Genomic DNA, 22,402 nt, shown 5'->3' on the forward strand with positions numbered 1-22,402 from the left:
TGAAATAAGATAGGATAGTGAGGTTAAACACACGTCCCACATTTGGCACCGCTACTAGGGATTGAAGAGACCTAAACTAGGGACAAACACGAGCGTCTCGTGAAGTTATCCTTTAATTTCCTCTAGGATCGCCTAGAGTTCAAAAATTTCTTTTAGAAACCGCATAGCCTAAGATTGTCGTCTTTTGTTGTGTAGAGGTAGCTTGGAAGTAATCGTACTTGTCGAGTGCCTTTAGGATTGTACGATTTTATAAATAGATTAGGATTTTGAGAATGATTGATAGACGAGTGGAATTGGAGTTGATCTCTTTAGATAGCTGATTCTAGTGTTAGAATTTACAACTACTAGAGGTCGTCAATTCAGTCAGTGAAATTGGAATGGAATATGGAAACTGAACTAGAATAGTTAGCTGAACTGAAATACTGTTGGACGGGTACGCTGCGACGGATGTCAGCATAGCAAGAACTCACCTAACAAGTAATGTCAGCTAAGGACGAAGCTCGACCCGCAGGCGCGTGGAAGCAAGCATAAGGTGTCAACCTACGCTCGACCGACTCCTAACTAATTCCTACAGAGGCCCCTACCAATTGTCTAAGTCACAGTCTTCAAGAGAACAAAAGAGGATGCTTCCTACAACGCTTTCTAGAGCCGAACACCTATCAAACACTTCCGAAACACCATAGAGCTTGAAGGATACCCTACTAATACCTATAGGTAACTCTCCTTAAGGTCTATGAACCAAAATCACGACCCAAAACACCCGGTGCAGAAACACGTAGGATGTCTGGCCGAAATCTGCAGGTCTTTGTTTTCGAAATCTGAAGTGCCTAATGTGTAGCTCTACTCTATGTGAACGCGTGGATATGCTGCAATGCGAAATCAGATAACGTATGCTCACCCAAACAATCGATGAAGCTCGTAGAAGGAGCTCCCAAAGCCGAACCGTACGCGCGCAATGTTGGTATCGGCTTGTAGCTCTAGTCGGGGGCAACATGCTGCACTTCTCCGCACTCGATTCCGACAACCGTAGCACACTTAGCGTCAAGACAAAGCTCACACTCTCATGTACACAGTACGCTCACTCATAAACTTAAACTTGTTTAAAATGACAAAAGGTTTTTTCATTAAGGTCAAAAAGTGACATATATACCTTACAACTTCTCAAACCCTAAAGTTTCAAAATCATCCATCTACTCCATCTAACTATCAAAACTAGGATACAATCTGGAAACTTCTGTAAGTCCCAATATTTACAAGGTAAAAATTCGGGTTTTCCTCCATGAATGACTAATTACAAAAAATAATAATCCGCCAAGTAGTTGGATGCCGTGGGGTGTGTCCAGCTTCTAACATCCCCCCCCTCCTTGTTCATGTTGTCCCCGACATGGCCTTGATCCTGTGCTTCACCTTATGGTCTCCCGCATCTTTAGCAGTGATTCGTATCGTGCATGTAGGTTTAGCATTGTTGGTCCAAAGATATCTGTATGCATGGTGAAGAATCCCGTGTAGAATGCTTCTTCAAACGCCTGGAGGTGATAGGATGGGAGAAACATGATTCTTTGATACAACGCATGTATCACCTCCTTGGAAGGCTGACCTGATATATCATAAGCACATCTGTATGTGTCCTGGAAGAAGAATATGCTGTCAGTCACCTGTCCTGGCTTGAAGGTTTCAAACACTGCTAAGATGGTTCTGCAGATCTTTCTCATCATAATGCATGTAAGTTCAGGTGAGCCAGTGAACAACATGATGGCGCCCATTAGGGTTTTCACCATGTATTGTACACTTATTCTCTCATCTGCCTTCACGCCTGGCAGCTTTGGGTAGTTCAGCCAAGTGGGTTGGCTTCTCTGTAAGATTTCGTGTGCTTTCCACGTCCTAACCCTTGGTAGAGGACAGAAGCTGAGGTTGTCTCTGATGTGTTTAGGTGCTTCTACCAAGTGTATTAGGTACTGCGGGTACTTGGTAAGCCAAGCCTTCCTCCACTTGGGCTGAGAGTCCACTATCAGCTTTACTCCTTCTGGCCTTGAGGTGTCTGCGTTGTAGAGAGGGACCGTTGGCTCTTCTCTGATTCGCTTATTTATTGTTGTTGCCTCATACTTCAACAATGGATATAGGAGAGAGGGTTGAAGCCATTCACGCCTGAGATTGCTGGCGTCGATTTTTTGAATTGTCATTGATTTGAAAACCCTCTGTTCCCATTCCAAAGCCTCTTTTGTGCTTTCTCTGAGCTCTGCCTCTATTGCTTTTCGCAATTTTTCCTCCTCTTCTTGTGTTAGATCCTTGGGCTCTTGAGAGGAGCCTGCTATGATTTCCTCTGGCATGGGTGTGTCCACAGGATCTGCCACATTGTCGAGTTCGATGCCCTCATTGGCAAGTGGCCCTGAGCTCTCTACTTCTGCTTGTTGCCGGCCTTTCAACTCCTCAATTTGCTTGAGGAGTGTCTGCTTCTCCGCTTCGGCTTCTCTGCCCATAGTCATGAGGAGGTCATTGAGTTCATCATTTACCTTTTTGGCCTCCTCGAGCTTTATCTTCATGCTGTCCAATTCTTATTGTAGGGATTTCTGGCTGTCCTCCAATCTAGTTTGCATTGCGATAGAACCTTCAGCCATGATTACCCTCTGCTTCTTCTCAAGAGTCAACTCCTTTTGGAGTTCTTGCATCTGCTCTTCATACATTTGACTCTCCGAAATAATATGAGTTGAGCTTGTAGCTCTAACTCTAGTAGGTGATGCTCTCAGCCTCTGAATGGTTTGATCTTTGACTTTTAATTGGTCCTTGAGCTCAAGGACTTCATCCAGGCTTTCTTCTTGTTCTATTTCTGCCTTTTCCTTAGCATTCCTCAAGGCCTTTACTTCTTTCGTTTCCTCTGTTAGCTAGAGTGTCAGATTATCCTTTTCTTTTTCTGCATCTGGCAATGACTTGCTGAGTTGCAGGCACTCTTTTCCAGCTTCTTGCAATCTTTTTGCCGCTGCCTCATTTGCTTCTTCCTTTGCTTGGCAGTTTTGTAGAGCAGTGGCCAAGCTGGCCTAGAGGTCAGCTTCTCTTTCTTTTTGTCCTTGGATTTTTGCCTGCAGTAGATCTCTTTCCATCTTGGTCTTTACTTCAGTGGCCTTTAGAGTTATTAATTCTTCGTCTGATGCCACAGATTGTGCCCTTATTCCAGCTAGCATTGTCATCACCACATCCCAATCATTCGAGGGCGGGTGTAGGTCTACCGTGTCGGTAGCAATTTCCTTAAGTTCAACTAGCCAAATGCCTGGCATCTATTCTTTACTTCCTATCCTTGCCAAGTCGAATGCGACCGTGGCGGCTTCTTCCCTTGTATATCCTGCAGCTAGCAGGTCTAAAAATGCATAATATGCTTCCTCAAGCTCTTTTTGCTCAGATGCAGGCTTGGCCTCTTCCTTGGGTTCAGGTTCTGGCTTTTGCTCTTGCTCTTCAGCCGGGTGTTCTTCTTGATTGTCTCCAGCCTCCTTATCTTCTGGTGGCGGGCTGCTAGGAGGTGGTGATGGTTGTGGTGATGGCTGTGGGCTAGGTTTAGGGCTATCTGGCAAAGCTGTAGGTTTGCCCTTAAAATCTCTATCTGCTTTCATTTTTCTTTCCCTTTCCTGGTTTTCTTGTTCATCTAGCAATGTTTGCCATATCTGCTCCCCTTCTTCCTCGGTGAAAGGGATGTGGGGAATGTTTTCCGCTGCAGCATCAAGAATCTCAAAATTCTTGATGTAGTCTTCGAAGCGGTCCCTCTGCACTCTTCTTGAGGATCCGGACATAGACTCGAGGGATGGCTTCCATAATTCGTTTAAATCGCCCTTGAGGGCTCTTTCTGCTCGAAAACTCTCCATCAGCCTCTCGAGTCTAGCCGCTTTTTGTGATCGAGTCTCTTTGGCCGGCACTTGAGCAGATTCTTTTTTGCCTTTCTTCTGCTCAGGTTGCTCCTCTTCCACTGGCTCTAGTCGTCTCTTCAACCTTGTAGCCACCCTTGGTGCTCTTTGTGGCTCGTCTTCTTTGTCTTACTTTACCCTTAGCCAGTCATTCTGAGATGGGGGGTTAGGCCACCTTCCCTTGGGGTGTAGTGCTGCATAAACTACCTTGGTTATCATTTCTCCTGGCACTATGTAGGTTGGCTTTTTGTTTCCCATTTTCACCAGGCTGTCATGTATGTATGCCACATAGTTGATTATCTTTGGGGTGCCTTTTGTCATTGCCCAAGTAAATGTTGTGGAAATTGCACTTGGCGGCATCCTGTACTTCTGTGGCCTCTTCGTGCACATGTGGAAGTACTGGTTGTACAATTGGCTCATGATCGCCACCTTTGGGTTGGCGATGTCTTCAAAAGTGTAATTAGTCTTTTTCTCTTTGTACACCTTTACTTCATCCCTTCTCTTTGTCACACTGTCTCCCTGATTGGAGAGATCTAGTGCATGGGCTACAACCCACTCCGTGATAATGATCTCTGTATCGGGTCTGCCGTGCAAATCTGTTACCTTGGCCACTCCATCTTCTTTAATGCTGGTTACAAACTCCCATACTCTTTTGACGTCCACCCCTGCTGGGATTGCTTCGAAATAGTTATAGAGGTCAATTTTCTCCAAGTAGCCGGCCATTTTGCTTCGGACAAATTCATTGAGCTCTCTTGGCAGCATTGGCAACTCTATTACATTGCCGTCGTTGTCCTTGAACACTCCCTGGTAGATCTTTAGGTCGTTTGACTCTAGTAGATCTTCTTGTATCCAGGTGCTTGTGGGCTTTAATGTTCCCTCTGGAATGACAAATGGTTCCACCTCGTCCAGATAGTCTTTGATTGTCATTCTCTTCTTCTTTGCCGGTGACTTTGAGGCTGCCATAGATCCTGTTGCACTCAGCAATCCATAGTTAGCGTTTTTTCCATATCAACTGCTAAACTGAGTTTTACTTATCCAAATGACTTGAAAATTGAAATTTTAGCTTAAAAGGAACTTGTGAAGCTGTGCATGTGCTCACAGTGCAAATTTGACCAAAAAAAAATCCATCTAGACATCCTACGCGTAGGATGTCTTTTTCTTCAGAACTGGTTCATACTTGACATGTAGGTAGTGTAAGGCTCATGGAACATGGTTATAAGCTTGGATTTGAATTTGGATGTCAAAAAGTGGATTTTTGGGCTGATTTAGGCTTTAGGTCATAATTTGGGTAGATTGTCCATCATGGGTAGCAATTGATGTCCAAATGGGTTGAAACTTGGCATATGGGCTCAATGCATCATGGTATTAGCTCCTATGATGTCATTTCTTGCACAGAAGGCTAAATCTAAGCTTAAGACATCCTACGCACATCCTACGCGTAGAATGTCTTTTTCATAAGAATTGCATGAATTTTGATATGTGGGTTGTCCTTGACCTATGGAACATAGCCATGTTCTTGGATTTGCATTTGGATAAGAATTGATGCCTGTAGGGCTCTGTGAGGTGTTTTTGGGCTCAAAAAGTGTATCTTGAAGGTGTTGGGGGTCAAAAGTGATTAGAATGGCTTCAAACTGGTCATATGGGCTCTTGCTGATGAGGTAATTAATTCTGGAATGACAAAACCTCTCCTCCATGTCAAGAAGGTCAATTAGACATCCTACGCGTAGGATGTCTTTTTCTTCATTTTTACTCCTTCACCACACAGAAAGTTAGCTGATGTGTATGTGAATGTGTTGTGCAAGTTTCATGAGATTTGGACAAGATTTGGTAGGTCAATGGCCCATTAGTGCCTTTATGCCCTAACTTTGCGTTTTTCCATGCATATGAGGTCCAATCTCATCCAAATGTGATGAAACTTGGTGTAGGGCTTGTAAATGTCATTCAGAACATGTGCATGACAAGAATTGTTGGGTTTTGTGCCAAAAATTCCCTTGAGACATCCTACGCGTAGGATGTCTCCTGGTGATTTTTCTTTCGTTAGTGCTCCCAGTGCTTGCCCTTTGCCCCCCTTAGTCCCTTTTGAGCCTAATTTCAACAAAAAAGTAAAATGGATAGAGTATAACTCCCTGTGTGGACTTCAGAGCCTCCAAGCCGTTTTCTGACTTTTGGAGTGATTTTTGGTGATGAAATTCCTCGATGTTGGTCTCCATAGCTTCCCAATCCCTTGGGGATCCTTGCCGTATGGTTTTTGTCGACTTTGGCTTCACCGGAGCTTCATTTGGCAATTTGTCGCTCTAGAAGCACCCGTGGCTGCATTTACATACCTTTGATGATTTGTGGTGGTCCACCACCATAGGACTTGGTTGTTGATGGTTTAGGAAAGCCGCTCGTGAAGTTTGGTGGCAAACGGACTTGCGGTTTGGCCACAAGTGCATTTTGACACTTTGTCTGTCTGATGCCGTTTCTGAGGTTTAGTGCCGCTTCGGGTCACTTTTTTGGTCATGCTGGTCATATGGACTTGCCGAGCATGTCGATATGCTCCTACCCATAAATTTTGGTAGCATTTGGTCGCCGTTTCGTCGATTTCCCATTTGGTGGACTCTTGCGGGTTTCTGGGAATTAGGGTTTTTCCTGATGGTTTCCCACTGCCTTTGGCTATCCAGGACTGGTCTCCTAGACTAGGGTAAGCTGTGGATGAAGTCTTGTTGCTTTCGGTTTAGCCGTTTGGCTGCCGTTTCTACTTGCAGGTCTCTACCGCTCGCTTTGTGTGTGACCTCTACGCTAGTTTTTGCGACAGAATGACAAACATGCGCGAAAAGCTCAAGGTGGTGAGCCTAGCTCTCATGTCTAGAGCTGGTCGGGTAGACGTGTGCGTCGTAGAAGATGCTGGAAGGTTGATCGGCTCTAGGTGGCAGAAGCTCTCTCCACAAGGTCAATAGTGAGAATGAGCTAAAAATGGGGTGAAAATTTCTTATAATGGAAGTCCCCGAACCATGTTTCATGAAATTTGACATGTGCTCCTATCTTTCTGCAAGATGCGGTTTAAGCTCAAAAATTTCTTGATTTGGACTCCATTTGCTCTGTTTACCAGAAATTTGTCATTTCGGTCAAAACTTGGCCAAAACACGCTTTCCGCTCCAGTCTCATAATTGCACCCCCACTGTACCATAGGTTGTTCTTTAGTCACTGGTCATACCCATATTTTTTGTTTTTCATTACGACTATTTTTCATCTGCTTTTTGTATTTTTGGAGTTTTTCTGCTGATAATTAGCAAAAATTAGCAAAATTAAAAGAAAATAGCAAATCAAACCCGAAAAATCCCCAAAATTCATAATAGATCACAAACATCACCGCAACACATTATATACACTCACATGCAATTTTTATGGCCGGATTTCTCCGTTTTACCAATATTTTGCCTGAAAAAAATAGCTATTTTTACTTATATACGCACACCTAGGGGCTTAATTTGGCGTTTGGCCCCACATACCTGTAGCTTCATGCTGTATAAGGGCATATATACTTGGGTTACTCCAAAAAAATTCGCAATCAAACGTCAACCCTTAAAATAGTCGAAAATCGTGCCCTGTTTTTGCTGTTTCTGTTATTGGTTCCGCATTGAGAATGCCTCCCCCCCCTCCTAGTCGGAGTCCTCCCGGACGATAAGGTTTCGCCTCGGAGTATGTTCCGTGCATAGGTTGAAAAAGTCGTGCTAATGCCTAGCCGATTAATGTGGCCCTATTTTATGCATACTCGGTCAATGCATGGAAAAATTAATGTTGTGCAAGAGAAGGGAATAAGCAAGATGCTTATTGGCATTCGCCGTCGAGGCTTCCTGCTTTCTTTGTAAGTAGCAGCTATAACTCTACTGCTCACTGTTTAATTGTCTTTTTGGCAAGAGGCAAATGCTTTGCCAACACTGTTGATAGAGTCGTAGCTGTTTGTGAGGATAGAATTGGCTGGGATGTGATAGCTATGGGCCTTATGGCCTTGGCTTTCCATTGGTAGTTTGGTGCTGCCAACTTTTGTAGATGGTTTGGCACTTTCTTGTTTGCCACTGGTTTGTCTGTTATCGGCACCCACTTACATTTGTTCTCCCTGTTGACCTACAGATGTCTGCTTTCCATTGTTGCTTGTACCGTAGGTATTTCCCTTGTCTTTTGCTTTGGTATCCAAATGTGAGTGACATTTGAGTTTTGTCTAAGCCGTTTCTTTCGAATCCATATTTGCCTTGGTTACCTTGGTTTTGGGTTGCACCGTCCTCTTTGTTGGAAGTCAGTTGTGACATTGTGTCTTTCCAGCCATGGCCTTTCTATCCTTCCGCATCCATACTTGTTTAGCTTGTTTTGGTAGCCTAGATTTTTGCATTGTAGCCGGTGATTTTGGATGTCTGTGATTAGCATGGTTGGCCTTTACCTGGTTGTTGGTCTCAGGTTTCATGTTGATCTTTGAGGGTATTTGTTCTTTTGTCTTTGTTGCCAGTGATTGCATGGCTTGCATTTGATCCTGATGGTCCTTTTGAGCAAAAGCTATCACCTGTTGTTCGTGTTCGTGCTGGATTGTGACCGCCTGTGCTTTCCAGTCTATCTGGACATTGTATGCTTTTTTCCAAGGTTGCCCTAGCATCATTGGTTGTTGTGTGCTTTCATCCGTCACCACATAGAATTTGTGTGGGTAAATATATTGATGTAACTGTATATGCAATATAATCCACCCTAATGTTTTCAATGGGTGTGATGTGCTACTTTCCAGCACTTGGGGAGTAGGATGAAGTTGATATGTGACTTGGAGCTGTTGGTATAATTCGTAAGAGATCAAATTTGCTTGAGCACCTGACTCGATCAAGGCTATTGATTCAACTTGATTGTTGCCCACCTTGACTGTAATTATTGGCTCTACTGTTTCCTCCTCCAAGTTCATCAGTCGAATGGCACTGATTCTCAATGGTGATTTACTTTGTTTTTGTTGTCGCACAAGCCGTCTTTTTGCAATGCGTTCTTGTGCTTCGATTTGAGCTTCCTCCCGTACTCTTTCTTTCTCCTTCATTCTTTGCTTTCCGTGATGAATTTGTTGGAGCATCTCCTGTGTGAGTGGTAGGTGATATCTCCTTAGTCGACACCCACTAATCCAGTTTGGAATTTCTTCACCTGCTAATGTAGCAAGCTTGACAGCCCACTTTGTGATAGATCATGAATCACAAATGGTCCCATCCCTCGCTTTTTAAGTTTCTTGGCATGTTGCTTCAAGGTATAAACAAGTACGTAATCACCTGTTTTAAACTCTTTGGTACGCACATGTTTGTCAAAAAATTCCTTTTGTCTTCTTTTTTAGCATAGATCGAAGCGACAGCTCGTAAGCGGAGTCCATCTAGATTTACAAGATCGTTAATTCTTGAAGAGAGTTCATGCTCTGTCCATTCCAAGCTTGTTGCTACTCATAGAGTTGGGATTAAAAACTCTATGGGTAGTATAGCATTTAGCCCAAACACCATGTTGTATGGTGTTGTTCCTATTGAGGTTTTGTAAGCTACCCTGTATGCCCATAGTGTTGAGTGTAGTTGCTGATCCCAATCGGTCCTTGAATTTGACACTATTTTAGTGAGAACCGTACATAGTGTTTTATTCGTGGCCTCAGCTTGCCCATTGGCCTGTGGATGGTATGGTGCTGATTTCCTATGTATGACCATGAAATCCTCTAGTAGATATTCAATGACTTCATTGAGGAAGTGTGTTCCACGGTCACTAACAATTTCTATTGGTAACCCGTAACGTACAAAAACATGCTCATACAAAAATTGAGCCGTGGTGCGTGCATCAGCTTTTTGTGTTGCTTTGGCTTCGACCCATTTTGTGAGATAGTCTGTAGCCACAATGATATATTGGGTATGGGTGCGATATGCAGGGGGTGATATAGGTCCCACAAAATCAATGCCCCATTTTGCAAATGCCCTTGCCCCCATCATTGGCCTTAATGGAATCTCATCTCTTTTGATTGGTACCTTGGTGCGTTGACATGCATCACAACGTTTGACAAACTCTTCGGCATCCATGTGCAATGTAGGCCACCAAATTCCTACGGTTAAGACAATTTTTGCCGTCTTATCGCCCGAAAAATGGCCTCCACTTACTCCGCTATGTGCATGTTCTAGAATCAACAGGTATTCGCTTTCACTTGCACAGATTCTAAGTTGGTTATCCTTTCCCCGTTTATAGAGTTGATTTCCAATTAACTGAAAGTCACGAGCTTCCAGCTCTATAGCTTTCTCCCGTGCTCTTGTAATGTTCTCAGGGAATGTTCTATTGGTTAGGAAGTCAATGATGTATTGACTCCATGCAGGTGCTATGTTCACCTGAAACAAAGTTGCGTGATCCACTAGTCGTTTGGCACTACATACTGTACAATTGGTAACATAAGAATGTGTATCCGCATACATAGTTGGCCAATAAACCCCTAATTGTTTCAGTCTCTGGTGTGTTTTTACTGTCGAACAATGAAATGCACAACCCTGGACATGTGCCTCTTCCAGGTAGCACTCGAATTCATCCGGATTTATACATAGTCACAGGATTAGGTCAGATTCAAGATGATACAGCCGTACTACTATCAACTGGAAGTTTTTTGTTTGTCGAATTGTTCGCTGTTTGGATCTACATCCTGTATTATCAAACTCACTTCCAAAGGAGAGAATGCTAACTATTTCGTGAGACCATTTGGGTACCATTTCAATGTTGAAAAGATAAGCATCTGGTATGTCATCATCTACCCCTTGAGGAGCTCCCCGTTGTGTATTCTTGAAAGATGATCAGCTCGCAGATGGGTTTTTCCCTTTTTGACCACCACTGTGAAGTCAAATTCTAGCAATATAATAAACCAACGTACGATTCTCCCTGTATTGCAAGGTTTATTTACTAGGAATAAAAGAGCTTGATGATCCGTGAAGAACACAAATTTGTTTGCAAGCAAATAATGCCAAAATTTCTTTACAGCATAAATCATTCCTAACCCTTCCCTCTTAGTGGTTGTGTAGTTCTTTTCTGCACTGTTTAACTGTCGGCTCGCATAGCAAATTGGAAAATCCATTGTTCTGTCTCCAGGTTGAGCTAGAATGCTTCCAATGGCATATGCTGAAGCATCAATGTGCACATGGAATATCTTGTCCCAATCTGGTGCCTTTAGCACAGGTGCGGATATAAGGTTTTCCTTCAGCCTTTGGAATGAAGTTTCACACTCATTGGTCCATTCGAAATTGACTAGCAAACGATACAGAGGTTGTGCGATAACCGCATACATGTAAATGAATCTTCGATAATATCCACCATGCTCCATAAAGGATTGCACTTGTTTTGCATTAGTAGGCCTGGGCAGGTCTACAATGACTTTGACTTTGTCCAGATCTGTGGTTATGCCGTTTCTTGAGACAATGTGTCCTAAGATTCGTCCTTGCTTAACCATAAATACACACTTTTCCGGGTTTAGACAGATTCGATATGTTCTGCACTTTTCAAAGACCTTTTGCAAATGGTCAATATGTTCCTCTCGCAGAAGAGAGTGCACACACAGGTCATCCATGTAAATTTCTAAGAATATTCTTAGGTATTCCTTGAAAGCGTGAGTCATTAACCTCTGGAAAGTGGCTGGTGCATTTGTTAAGCCAAATGGCATAAATGGATATGCATAAATCCCCTATTCTGTGGCAAAAGCTGTTTTGTGTTGATCCTCCCTTGCTATTGCCAATTGGTTGTATCCTGAAAACCCATCCAAAAAGGAATAAGCCAGTTTCCCGGCCACTCGCTCAAGTACATGTTCTGTAATTGGCAAGGGATAATTATCCCTTATGGTTTCCGCATTCACCTTTTTGAGGTTTACACACACTCGCAATTTTCCATTCTTCTTGGGAACTACCACTATGGGTGAAACCCAATCTGTATGTTCAATTTCATAGATGAACTCAACGTCCATCAGCTTATCAATATCTTCTTTGATTCGCTTGGCAAATGTGTCATTATATGTATAAGGACGTTGTTTGCTAGGTTTTGCATCTGATTTTAAAGGAATTGTATGTTGGCATATCAATGGATCAACTCCTTTGAGGTCTTTATAGGACCAAGCGAACACATCTTTATACTTTGTGAGAAGTTGTGTTAGCTGTGCTTCCTCCTCAGGCTCTAAATCATTAGCTATATAGACCGGCTGAGGCTTTTTACCTGGTTCTACGAGGTCTATTCTTTTTGCATTTTCAGGCCCATCGTAAGATTCTTGGTTGGTTCTCTCCCGGATTGGTGGTGTCATGATGATTTTTCTATCTTGGATAGTAAATTTCCTATAGTGTGGTGGTACGTTCATGTTTCCCTTTTCAAACTCCCCTTTACCATCACTATCCTCTTCAGTAGTCCATATCTCCCTCAAAGACCGTTTCAGTTCTTGGTATTTCTGTTTACGCTCCAGTTTGGTCCACTCTTGGTCTTTTGTTGGTTCTTTTTTTGATTTTTCAATTTTTTGTGATTTTGTTTCAGTCCTAGCTTTTCTTTCCTTTTTTATTTCTTCTCGCGTTCGTTCTTTTTGATTTTCTGAGAATTTCCCTGATATTTGATCTTTCACACAATCCTCTGCTTTTACAAGCATGAAATAGTGAGTTTTACCTTTTATCCTGGGCATCATGTTCTCTCTCGCTTTATTTCCGGCTCTTTTTCTCCTATAGAGTTCTTGGCGTCTAGGGTGTTGATTATCAAAATCATAAAACTTGATATTCACGGCTTCATTCCCATGCTCACTGGAGGTGTCCGAACCCTCATTATCTGCCTCATCATCTACTTCCAATTGCTCATAAGAATTGTAAAACTCTTCTTGTTCTGGAGGTTCTACCGTCTCTCTTTCTGGCACCACGCTTACCATGTAATAGGGTAGCATATCGTAACCATCCTTATCGCAAAATTTTGTTGTTGGACTGTCGGTAATGGTACAGACATCTAATGTTGCCAGTATGTGTTCCCATTATAGAGGCTCCAAGGCATGTTCAGGGAAGGGTTCCGGAATATACTCCTTGTCCTCAATTGCTCTTTCTAAGATGCATTCCTCTTTCCTTAAGCTTCCACAATGTGAAGCTCCGCACATCCATAGCTCTTTTGGTTGCCCCAACCATGCTGGTAGTTGTGATCCTGCTATTGTAGCCGAATCAAACTCTTCCACCGGTGTTTGGTTTACATCTTTGTAACTATGGTCTTTCAGTTGTATTTTAGTTGTCGTCTCGCCATGTCTGAGGTATATGTGGTCATAACCCCAATCTTGGACCATCTTTAGTTGTCGCATGAATGGTCGTCCCAAGATTATCTCATAATTGTTCTTTTTGTCGAAATCGACTATTGCAAATGTATGCTCATACTCGATCCCACACGAAGTGACAATTACTTTTTCCAAGAGTCCGAGAGGCTTCTCCATGAAACCATCTGCCAAGTGCAGCTTCATTCTGGTAGCCCTCAGAGCTAGTTTTCCCCATTTTTTCTAGATTTCCTTTGTGGCGATAGCAACTCCCGCTCCACTATCAAGAATGGCTTTGGAAAATACTCCTTAGAATTCTACTGGTAGCGTCATGTTTCCGTCTTCTCCCTCACAATATTCTCCAACCTTATTCAATGGTACCGGACTAGTGTTTAGGTTAGGCCTGTCCAATTCCCTGATTCCTTCTTGTAGTTTCAAGGTGGGGTCTTTCACTCCAAATTTTTTTAGGCATTTTCCTACTGTGGTTCACATGTTTGGCCTTAGCCTTAGGAGTTCTGCTAACGTGATTGTGCATGCCACCGGGGTGGATAACAGCTCAATCAATCCTTGTGAATCCATCACCTTGTTAGAAGAAAGTCTTTGAGATGGGATTGCTCTCACTTCCGACTTAGCTTCATATTCTCCTAGGTAAGAGGGTAAAGTTCTCAAAGATTCTGGTTGGTTGTGCCCCGAACTAATAGATCCTTGGTCTCCCCCTTGTGAATGTATCTCAAAGTTCATTTGTGATCTTGCCTCAAATTCTTCAATAGGAGGTAAGATCATGTTCTTTTCTTTTCTCGTGCTATTCATGTGGTCATTCATCCTATTAGCCTTGTTGGCCTCTCTGATTTGCTTCCACAGATCATCTAGAACGTTACCGTCCTTTCCCATTTCTGCCAATATTTTAGGATGGACCCCGTCACTTGCCTCATCGGTGGTATTTGGTACTATGATAGGCTCTCCTCTGGACTTATATCCATTACTGAGTCTTTCCTTTGTTTCCTCATGTTTCTCTAATGTTGGTTGGATAGGGGTTGGAACTGGCGCATCATGGCAATTTGCTGGTTTTCCCAATGGGTCTTCCATCAATGATTGAGCCGTCTCGATCATCTTTTTACACATATCCAACCTTTGTTTTTCTATTTCCGCATATGGGTATGTCATACACCTTTACTCCTGGGTATGGTTTTTTTTAAGTCGAGCTTCATAAAGCTTTTAGAAGCGCATCCAGCTGCTCGTTTACCTTGTCTGCCAGTACAAATCCTCCTGATCCTACACTATTGGGCTCAGCTATTTCCTTTGGTCCTATGGCTGCTGTGGTGTGTGAGCTTAGGCTAGCTAGATCTTCTAACCGCTCCAATTTGTTCTTTGTATGTTTCAACTCATCGGATAGGGCTATTTGCTCTTGTTCTTTCCTGGCTTTCCTGCGCACTTTTCTTTCTTTCCAAGTGCTTCTCTGATTTTTCGTTTCTGAACTTTGGGCATCTGTTTTTGGTTCTTCTATTATGGGTTCGTTCGTCCTTCTTTGGGATTGGGCCCGGGTTACTACCTGAACAGGTATGATTGTTTCATTTTCCGATATTCCACTGGAAGGTACTGTTTCCAATAGGTTCAAGGTGGTTTTTGCTCCTTTACTCGGGTTTTTAGGGCAATCAGGAATCAAATGAGTAATTCCACATTCTGGGCAATACGCGTTGACTCTAATGATTTCATCATGAGGACGGTCTCTCCGCCACACTTGTAACAGGGGCCCTTGGGTTGTTGAGGTGCTCCTTGAGCTACTCGTTGCTGGTAAGCCTGTCTCTATCCGCCCATGCCTCCATTGGCTATGAACAACAATGTTCGTTCATCTAAGCTATATCTTCCTTCTCCTGCGGCCTGTGCAGCAGTTGGAGGTCCTTGATTCCCTATCATGCTCCATGGTTCTGGTGTCGAGGGTTCTTCCAGCGGATAATAGACAGGGTTCACCGCATATCCGTTGGGATCCTCATAATATGCATGCATATGCACCAAAGCCTTTTCTTCTGATTCAGTTACCGTTGGGGTGTATCTTACACCAACTGGTCGTAATCCCGATAGGGGTGGTTGTTGCCCCAACACAGGCACCTACAGGTCCTGGTAAGTTTCCTGCTTGATATCTAGGCATAGGTGGAACTTGAGGGGAAGCTACAGGAGCTTGGGGAGCATAAGGTCTCTCTCTCACATATCCCTTGTTATAGTAACATTCATCGGTCCCATGGTTTGTCCATTTTTGTTCAATAGCACACCACTTGGGCTGTTTAGCCTGGGGTTTGGCGTACAAGTTGATCTTTTTTAGCACTTCATCTACGAGCTGCTCCTGGTTTACCGCTATTTTTCCTTTCAGTGTTGTCTTGGAGGACTTGTTCCCACTTTGTTGTGAAGATGAATCGTCATCAAGGTCCTTGAACTCCCCTTCTTTGTAGACCGCCCAATTTTCCACAAGGTACAAAGATTCCTTGGTCAACTCATTCAATGTAGTGCTCCTCTTCATATGTAAGTCTTTCTGGAGATCTGCATTCCTCAGTCCTTGGATGAATATCAACATAAGTCTGGACTGAGTTGGCAGTTCTTCAACAGGACAAAAATTAACATATCTTTTTAGTCTTAGGACTGCCTTCCGTACAGATTCTCCATCTTTTTGTTTGAATTTATGGATTTGTGAGACGGTATTATGAGCTATTCCCCTTTGAGAGAATTCCTCAATAAACTCGTCAAACACTTCCTTCATCGACTCAAAGTCTCTACGCTCCACAGAGTCAAACCAAGTTGCAGCATCATCCTCTAGGGTTAGTCCAAACCCTGCGAATTGGGTAGGAAATTCTAACACCTCTTCGGCTCCAATCACACGCACAAAGGCTGCTACATGATCTCTTCGGTCTCTGTTTCCTGTGCATTTCTTGTTTACCCATTTTTGCACTTGAGAAGGTCTAATTCTGCGATGGTCTACAAACCTCATCGTTGGATCACCCCGTCCAAGTCTATACCCCTCCTCACGCCTTCTGTAACAGGATGGTTCCTCGCCCAACGGTGCTCCTAAGCCATAATTTCTAACGGTTCTCGCGGGAGGTGGTCCTTCTCTTCGAACTCGTTCCATGGGTGGTCCTCCAAGCTTGGTCGACCCTTGTGTCTTTGGCTTACTCTCTGCTTGATACCTTGAATAGTGTGGGGGTTCTTGCAGATCCCTGAGCCCTCGTGCGGCTGGATACCCGTCTCGGTTTTGGTCTGGTTCCATTGTTGCACTTTGTCAAAGCCATGCCTGCAATGATGGCTGGTTTGCTGGTTGGTCTTGGTTGTTGAATGCTTGTGGTCTGGTGGAATGTGATGTAGCGTCATACTCATCTGAAAATGGATTCGTTGACTTTCTTGGGGTGTGGGCGGCTCTCGGTATTTCCTCAGGAGCATATGATGATGCTCCTGGACCTGTTGCTCTTTCTACTTCCTCTAGAAGAATATGTTGGTATTCTCGCCCATATCTATCAACAAAAACTATGCCCTTCCCCGTAGCAGTTTCATAAGAGAATAAGTAAAGAACCTTGTCTTTGCTTAGTTCGTCTACGTATGGTTCTTTACTGAGAAAGTAAGTGACAATACCCTCGCTCTCGTGTTTGTAAATTCCCACATTCTCGTTATAAGTTGGAACCCTGATTGTTTTCTTATCGTACATAAAAATAGCTACGTGCCAATCGATGTTTGGTGGCGGCTCTTGAGTTTCCGAAACCATTTTCCCTTTAGCCACATTGTCTCCATATCTGTTGTAATCTTTAGGGTTTCTAACTATTAAATAGTGGTTCCCCTTTTTGTCTCGGAATCTATCTCCATCATCATACATGCGGATTATCTCCAATCTTTGTGCTGGCCTCTCTTCAATACAAATGCACTTGCAGCCTCGATAGTCACAATAGACTAGGGCTCCTCTTGAGTTTGTTCCCTCTAAGAAGATCATCGTAATCCTGGAATCATTCAAAGGATTTTGGGAGGTGCTCCCCCCTCGCATAGGTCCATCATAGGTGAAACCTCCTGGCTGTTGGCTACCCATCATGAAGAAAGATTTGTCTGGCTAAGTGTCAGTATCACTACCTTTCTCAATAATCGGTGCTAGTGGATCTAACCTTGCCTGAGTTACACTCTCTTCGGTGGACACTACGCTACCTTGGTCACCTGCCACCTTCTGGTCTCTAACAATGTATCTTCTTGATCTCAAATTCATCAAAATTATCAATGCAACTTATCACAAGTTCAACCACTAACCTGGCAATAGATCAGTTTCTGCACATTTCTTGCTTTGTTGCTGAATATACCAAAACACAAGAGTTTTAATTTCGGCAATTGAATCAAAGCATTTATCTGCTAGACATTATCTTAGTAATGATTGGTATAACTGGAGAGTTAATCTCAACCACTACTGTATTCTATACACTGTTGATGTTCCGGACTAGGTTGCTAATCTGAAACAATACTTTTCTCTGATGTTGGCCAATTTACGCGAAAAAGCTTGAACTCAGTCTTTGCTTTGTCGAATGGGCAACCAAGGTCCAAATTTACTTCTGAAAGAAGTTCCGGAACACTTAAGCTAAATAGAACCTCACTCTCTAGGCCATGTCAAATTTTCCTTGCAGTATGCCCCAATAGACATCCTACGCGTAGGATGTCTCCTGCTGCATTTTGCCTGGATTTTTGCACTGTTGTTTCCCCTTATTGTGCTAAGCTTACAGCTGTTTTTACTTTTTGATTTGGACTTCTATAAGCTAGTCAATGAGTCAAAAATCTGTTCCGACTGCCTGGTGATGGTGTTGATCAGTCTAATCAACTCCAAATTGGACCCAAAATTGATTAGCAGGCTTGCCTTAGGCTATATAACACCTTACAATGGTCAAAGTCCAATTATGGCTTCATTTTCTTGCATTCGACATCCTACGTGTAGGACTTCTTTTTCTTCAGAATGGCTTTAAACTCAAGACTTAAGCTCTACTTGAGCTCATGATCACCTTGGTATACTCAGATTTCAGTTTGGAGTCCCAAATCACTCAGAAGACATCCTACGCGTAGGATGTCTTCTTGGCCTGTTTGACCCCAGATTTCCACAGCTTCCCCTTGATGTCAGTATCCCAGTGGTATGCTTAGATTTTGATTTGGATGTCAAAAGTCCCAAACTTCAGTTGTTTTTGCTTTTTCAGTCAAAAGTGCTAAAGTCCACTTTGAACCCAATTTTCTTACCCGAATGAGGTGAAACCCCTTTCAGTCACTCAATATATCATGCAAGACACACTCATGCTGCCATCTTATAGTTTTGGTTTCAAGTTGATGTTTTGGCACTAATTGGGTAGGATGTCTAGCAATTTCAGTCTATCTGGCCTTATCCTGTCAAGAGATGGCCAAATTTCCACTTTCCAGTTGAAATTAGGATAAACCCTACCTTCAGAACACACTGGTCAACTCAAAATCCCAAAACTCCTCCCAGATTGGCCTTTAGACATCCTACGCGTAGGATGTCTCCTGGCTAAAATTAAAGTTTTTTTCTGACAGGAATGCTCTTGATGCTCTGTAGGCCTATCAGAAACACTCACAGTAACTTTTGGACTTCAATTAGGCTTTCAACCACACTTTTGCGTCTTTTACAAACTTGTAATGATTCTACCAAGCAAGTATACATGCATGAAATGCTCTAGATCTGAATCATGATGTTCTACTTACTCTACTCCTACCTACCATGAAGAAATGGTGATAATGGTGTTTTTGGTTGCTCTTTTGGCCTCTTCGGACTCTCAAGCTCTCTTCTCACGGCTTCTCCCACTCCCACTCCTACTCTAGAACTCGACTACTACCTAAAAACTTCCTAAGTCTACCTCCTCTACCTAAGTCGAAGGATCTAGGCCAGACACACGCTTCCTAGACTCCCTCTAAGACCTAGAGAGTCCTCCACCCTCTGATCCTATCTAAATGTAAAGAGAGACTCTTGGCAAGCCAAAAATCCCAATCCTCAAGGATTAGTCTCGGTCACCTACCTAAGGTTTTCGTCCCCGGCAGCGGCGCCAATGTTGGATGGGTACGCCGCGACGGACGTTAGCACAGCGAGAACTCACCTAACAAGTAATGTCAGCTAAGGATGAAGCTCGACCCGCAAGCGCGTGGAAGCAAGCATAAGGTGTCAACCTACACTCGCCGACTCCTAACTAATTCCTATAGAGGCCCCTACCAATTGTCTAAGTCACAGTCTTCAAGAGAACAAAAGAGGATGCTTCCTACAACGCTTGCTAGAGCCGAACACCTATCAAACACTTCCGAAACACCATAGAGCTTGAAGGAGACCCTACTAATACCTATAGGCCACTCTCTTTAAGGTCTATGAACCAAAATCACGACCCAAAACACCAGGTGTAGAAACACGTAGGATGTCTGGCCGAAATCTGCAGGTCTTCGTTTCCAAAATCTGAAGTGCCTTATGTGTAGCTCTACTCAATGTGAGCGCGTGGATATGCTGCAATGCGAAATCAGATAACGTATGCTCACCCAAAAAACCGATGAAGCTCGTAGAAGGAGCTCCCAAAGCCGAACTGTACGCGCGCAATGTTGGTATCGGCTCGTAGCTCTAGTCGGGAGCAACACGCTGCACTTCTCCGCACTCGATTCCGACCACCGTAGCACACGTAGCGTCAAGACAAAGCTCACACTCTCCCTCATGTACACAGTACGCTCACTCACAAACTTAAACTTGTTTAAAACGACAAAAGTTTTTTTCATTAAGGTCAAAAAGTGATATATATACCTTACAACTTCTCAAACCCTAAAGTTCGAAAATCATCCATCTACTCCATCTAACTATCAAAATTGGGATACAATCTGGAAACTTCTGTAAGTCCCAATATTTACAAGGTGAAAATTCGGGTTTTCCTCAATGAATGACTAATTACAAAAAAAAAAAAAATCCGCCGAGTAGTTGGATGCCGTGGGGTGTGTCCAACTTCTAACAAATACTCTACTGGGACTAGAAAGAGACTGAATGACTGGAAAAGTGTTTCAGGTTCAGATTCAGAGTTTATGAAGAACAAGTATAAGGCATACAAACTGAAGCCCAATTGACTACTATAGTGAGTAGAATTACAAGTGAAGAGATTGTAACTCAAGAACAGCTTAGGAGACTAAAACCAAGAGACTAGGAGTAAGAAGTCAAAAGTACAAGCAACCCAAGGTACAATCCCCCCAATTACAATGTAATGGGTCCTATTTATAGCCTCTTGAGGTTACTGTGGTAACCACCATGGTAATTACTGACTGATCCACTATTCGGCTTTTAGGAGACAATTCCCATCTCTTGAGATTGTCTTTGCCGTCTACATCCTTCCCTCCTCTCTTGAATTTTGGTAAGACTCCAAAATTTCTTTAAAAATCCACCATCTGATTCTTCTGAGGTGTTGAGGAACCTCTTTTCCAGCTTGCTCAGTTGGTCGATGTTTCTCATGATAGTACTCTTCTGAAGTTTCTAACTCTCCTGGTATTGCTAACTTTATACCATACTTCATGCTTGTTGAGTTCTTGACACCCCTATGATTGTAATTTCAAGCGTATCGAGCCAAAGAAATTCCAGCACCTTACTTGGAAAATCTACATTCTGATTCTGAAATTGGCTAGAAAAATCCACCGTCTGATTCTGAGAACGGATGGAAAAATCCACCATGAGATTCTGAGATGGAATTACCCCATATCCTTCCATTAAACCCGCTTCCTCTTGCCCTTCAATCGTGTTGGTGTTTCAAAAGTCCCAATGCCAGCATTGTCCTTCTGGATAAGTCCGTAAATGGCCTTCTTCTCAAGATGATCCCGCCTTTCTGTGGTCATTTCCACTTCATAAGGCATGAGAGGATGATAGGTTTTGGTGTCGGGTGTTGGAATTAGGGTTGCAGAGATACACACACAGCTTGGAGAGGATGAAGAAAACTCAAGGCACACAATAGAGAGTGTATAACTTAGTGTGCAATGGAACGATAGATAGCCCTAGAGAGATGGGCGTATATACAATGCTCGGGGGAAAAAACCTCCTAAAGAGAGAAAAAATGCCCCAACGGTCCTAGTGTGTTTACACACATCACTACCACATGTATATGGTAACAAATCCCCCCTGGAGTCATGCGGTGAATGAGATATGGCACATGAGTAACGGGAAGTGCCATGCCCTAAGGACATGATCAATCCACAAAGGGGAGTAGCCCAAAGCTTTGCGGAAAGCTTCAAGCTTCTCGAGACAATGCCTTTGTGAAAAGATCTGCAAGGTTGTCCTGTGTTGGCACATAAGCCAAGCTGATCGCTCCTGCTCAGATCCTCTCCCTGACATAGTGGTAATGAACCTCAATCTGCTTTGTGCGAGCATGAAAAACTGGTTCCTTGCAACTGCCAATGTGCTCTGACTGTCAGTGTAGATAGTGTTGGCAGTGTCCTGTCCAACACCCAAATTAGCCATAAGGCGTTTGAGTCATACACACTCAACCGTAGCTGTGAAGACTTCCCTTTACTCAGCCTCACAACTCGAAGTGGCCACAGTAGGTTGCTTCTTGCTCAACCATGATATACATGAATTGCCAAGCATGAAACAAAAACCACTTGTGGACACTCTCGTGTCAAAACAACTAGCCCAATTTGAGTCCGAAAAAGCATGTAAGTATAGAGGCAATGATCCCCCCTTGGGATAAAACAAACCAAGATGTAAAGTGCCACTAAGGTAGCGGAAAATCCTCTTGATAGCTTGCCAATGCTTAGACCCTAGGTTATGCATAAATCTGTTGACCTGTGAGACTGTAAACTGAATATCTGGACTCGTGTTTCATACATAAATCAGGCATCCAACAAAAGTTTCATAAAGAGTGACATTAGCAGGATCGCCAACATCATGTAGACTCAACTTCAAACTTGTTTCCATGGGAGTGGCAGTAGGTTTGCAATCCTCAAGTCCAAACTTACATAGTGAGGCGGTCCGGGGCGGGCAACAAGAAGAGCGGCCTCTAGACACCCTTCGAGGCTCCCGTGCTGCTCAATTGGGGTTGGGGCAAGCACAATCAGAGACAACAACAACCCACAGCCAAAAACCAAACAAGAAAAGGGGCACCACCTAGTTGTAGATGCGAACTAGGACGCATGTGATATCTCCTTGTACTCAAGCGCACAAAGAGAGGGGAATGCAAGATAGCCACACACACCAAACACAAACATTCACCATGCCAAAGAGAGGTAAAGAGCACAAATCAACTTG

Source organism: Adiantum capillus-veneris, chromosome 15, assembly GCF_014529385.1.
Source record: "Adiantum capillus-veneris isolate H3 chromosome 15, ASM1452938v2, whole genome shotgun sequence".
Taxonomy (NCBI): domain Eukaryota; kingdom Viridiplantae; phylum Streptophyta; class Polypodiopsida; order Polypodiales; family Pteridaceae; genus Adiantum; species Adiantum capillus-veneris.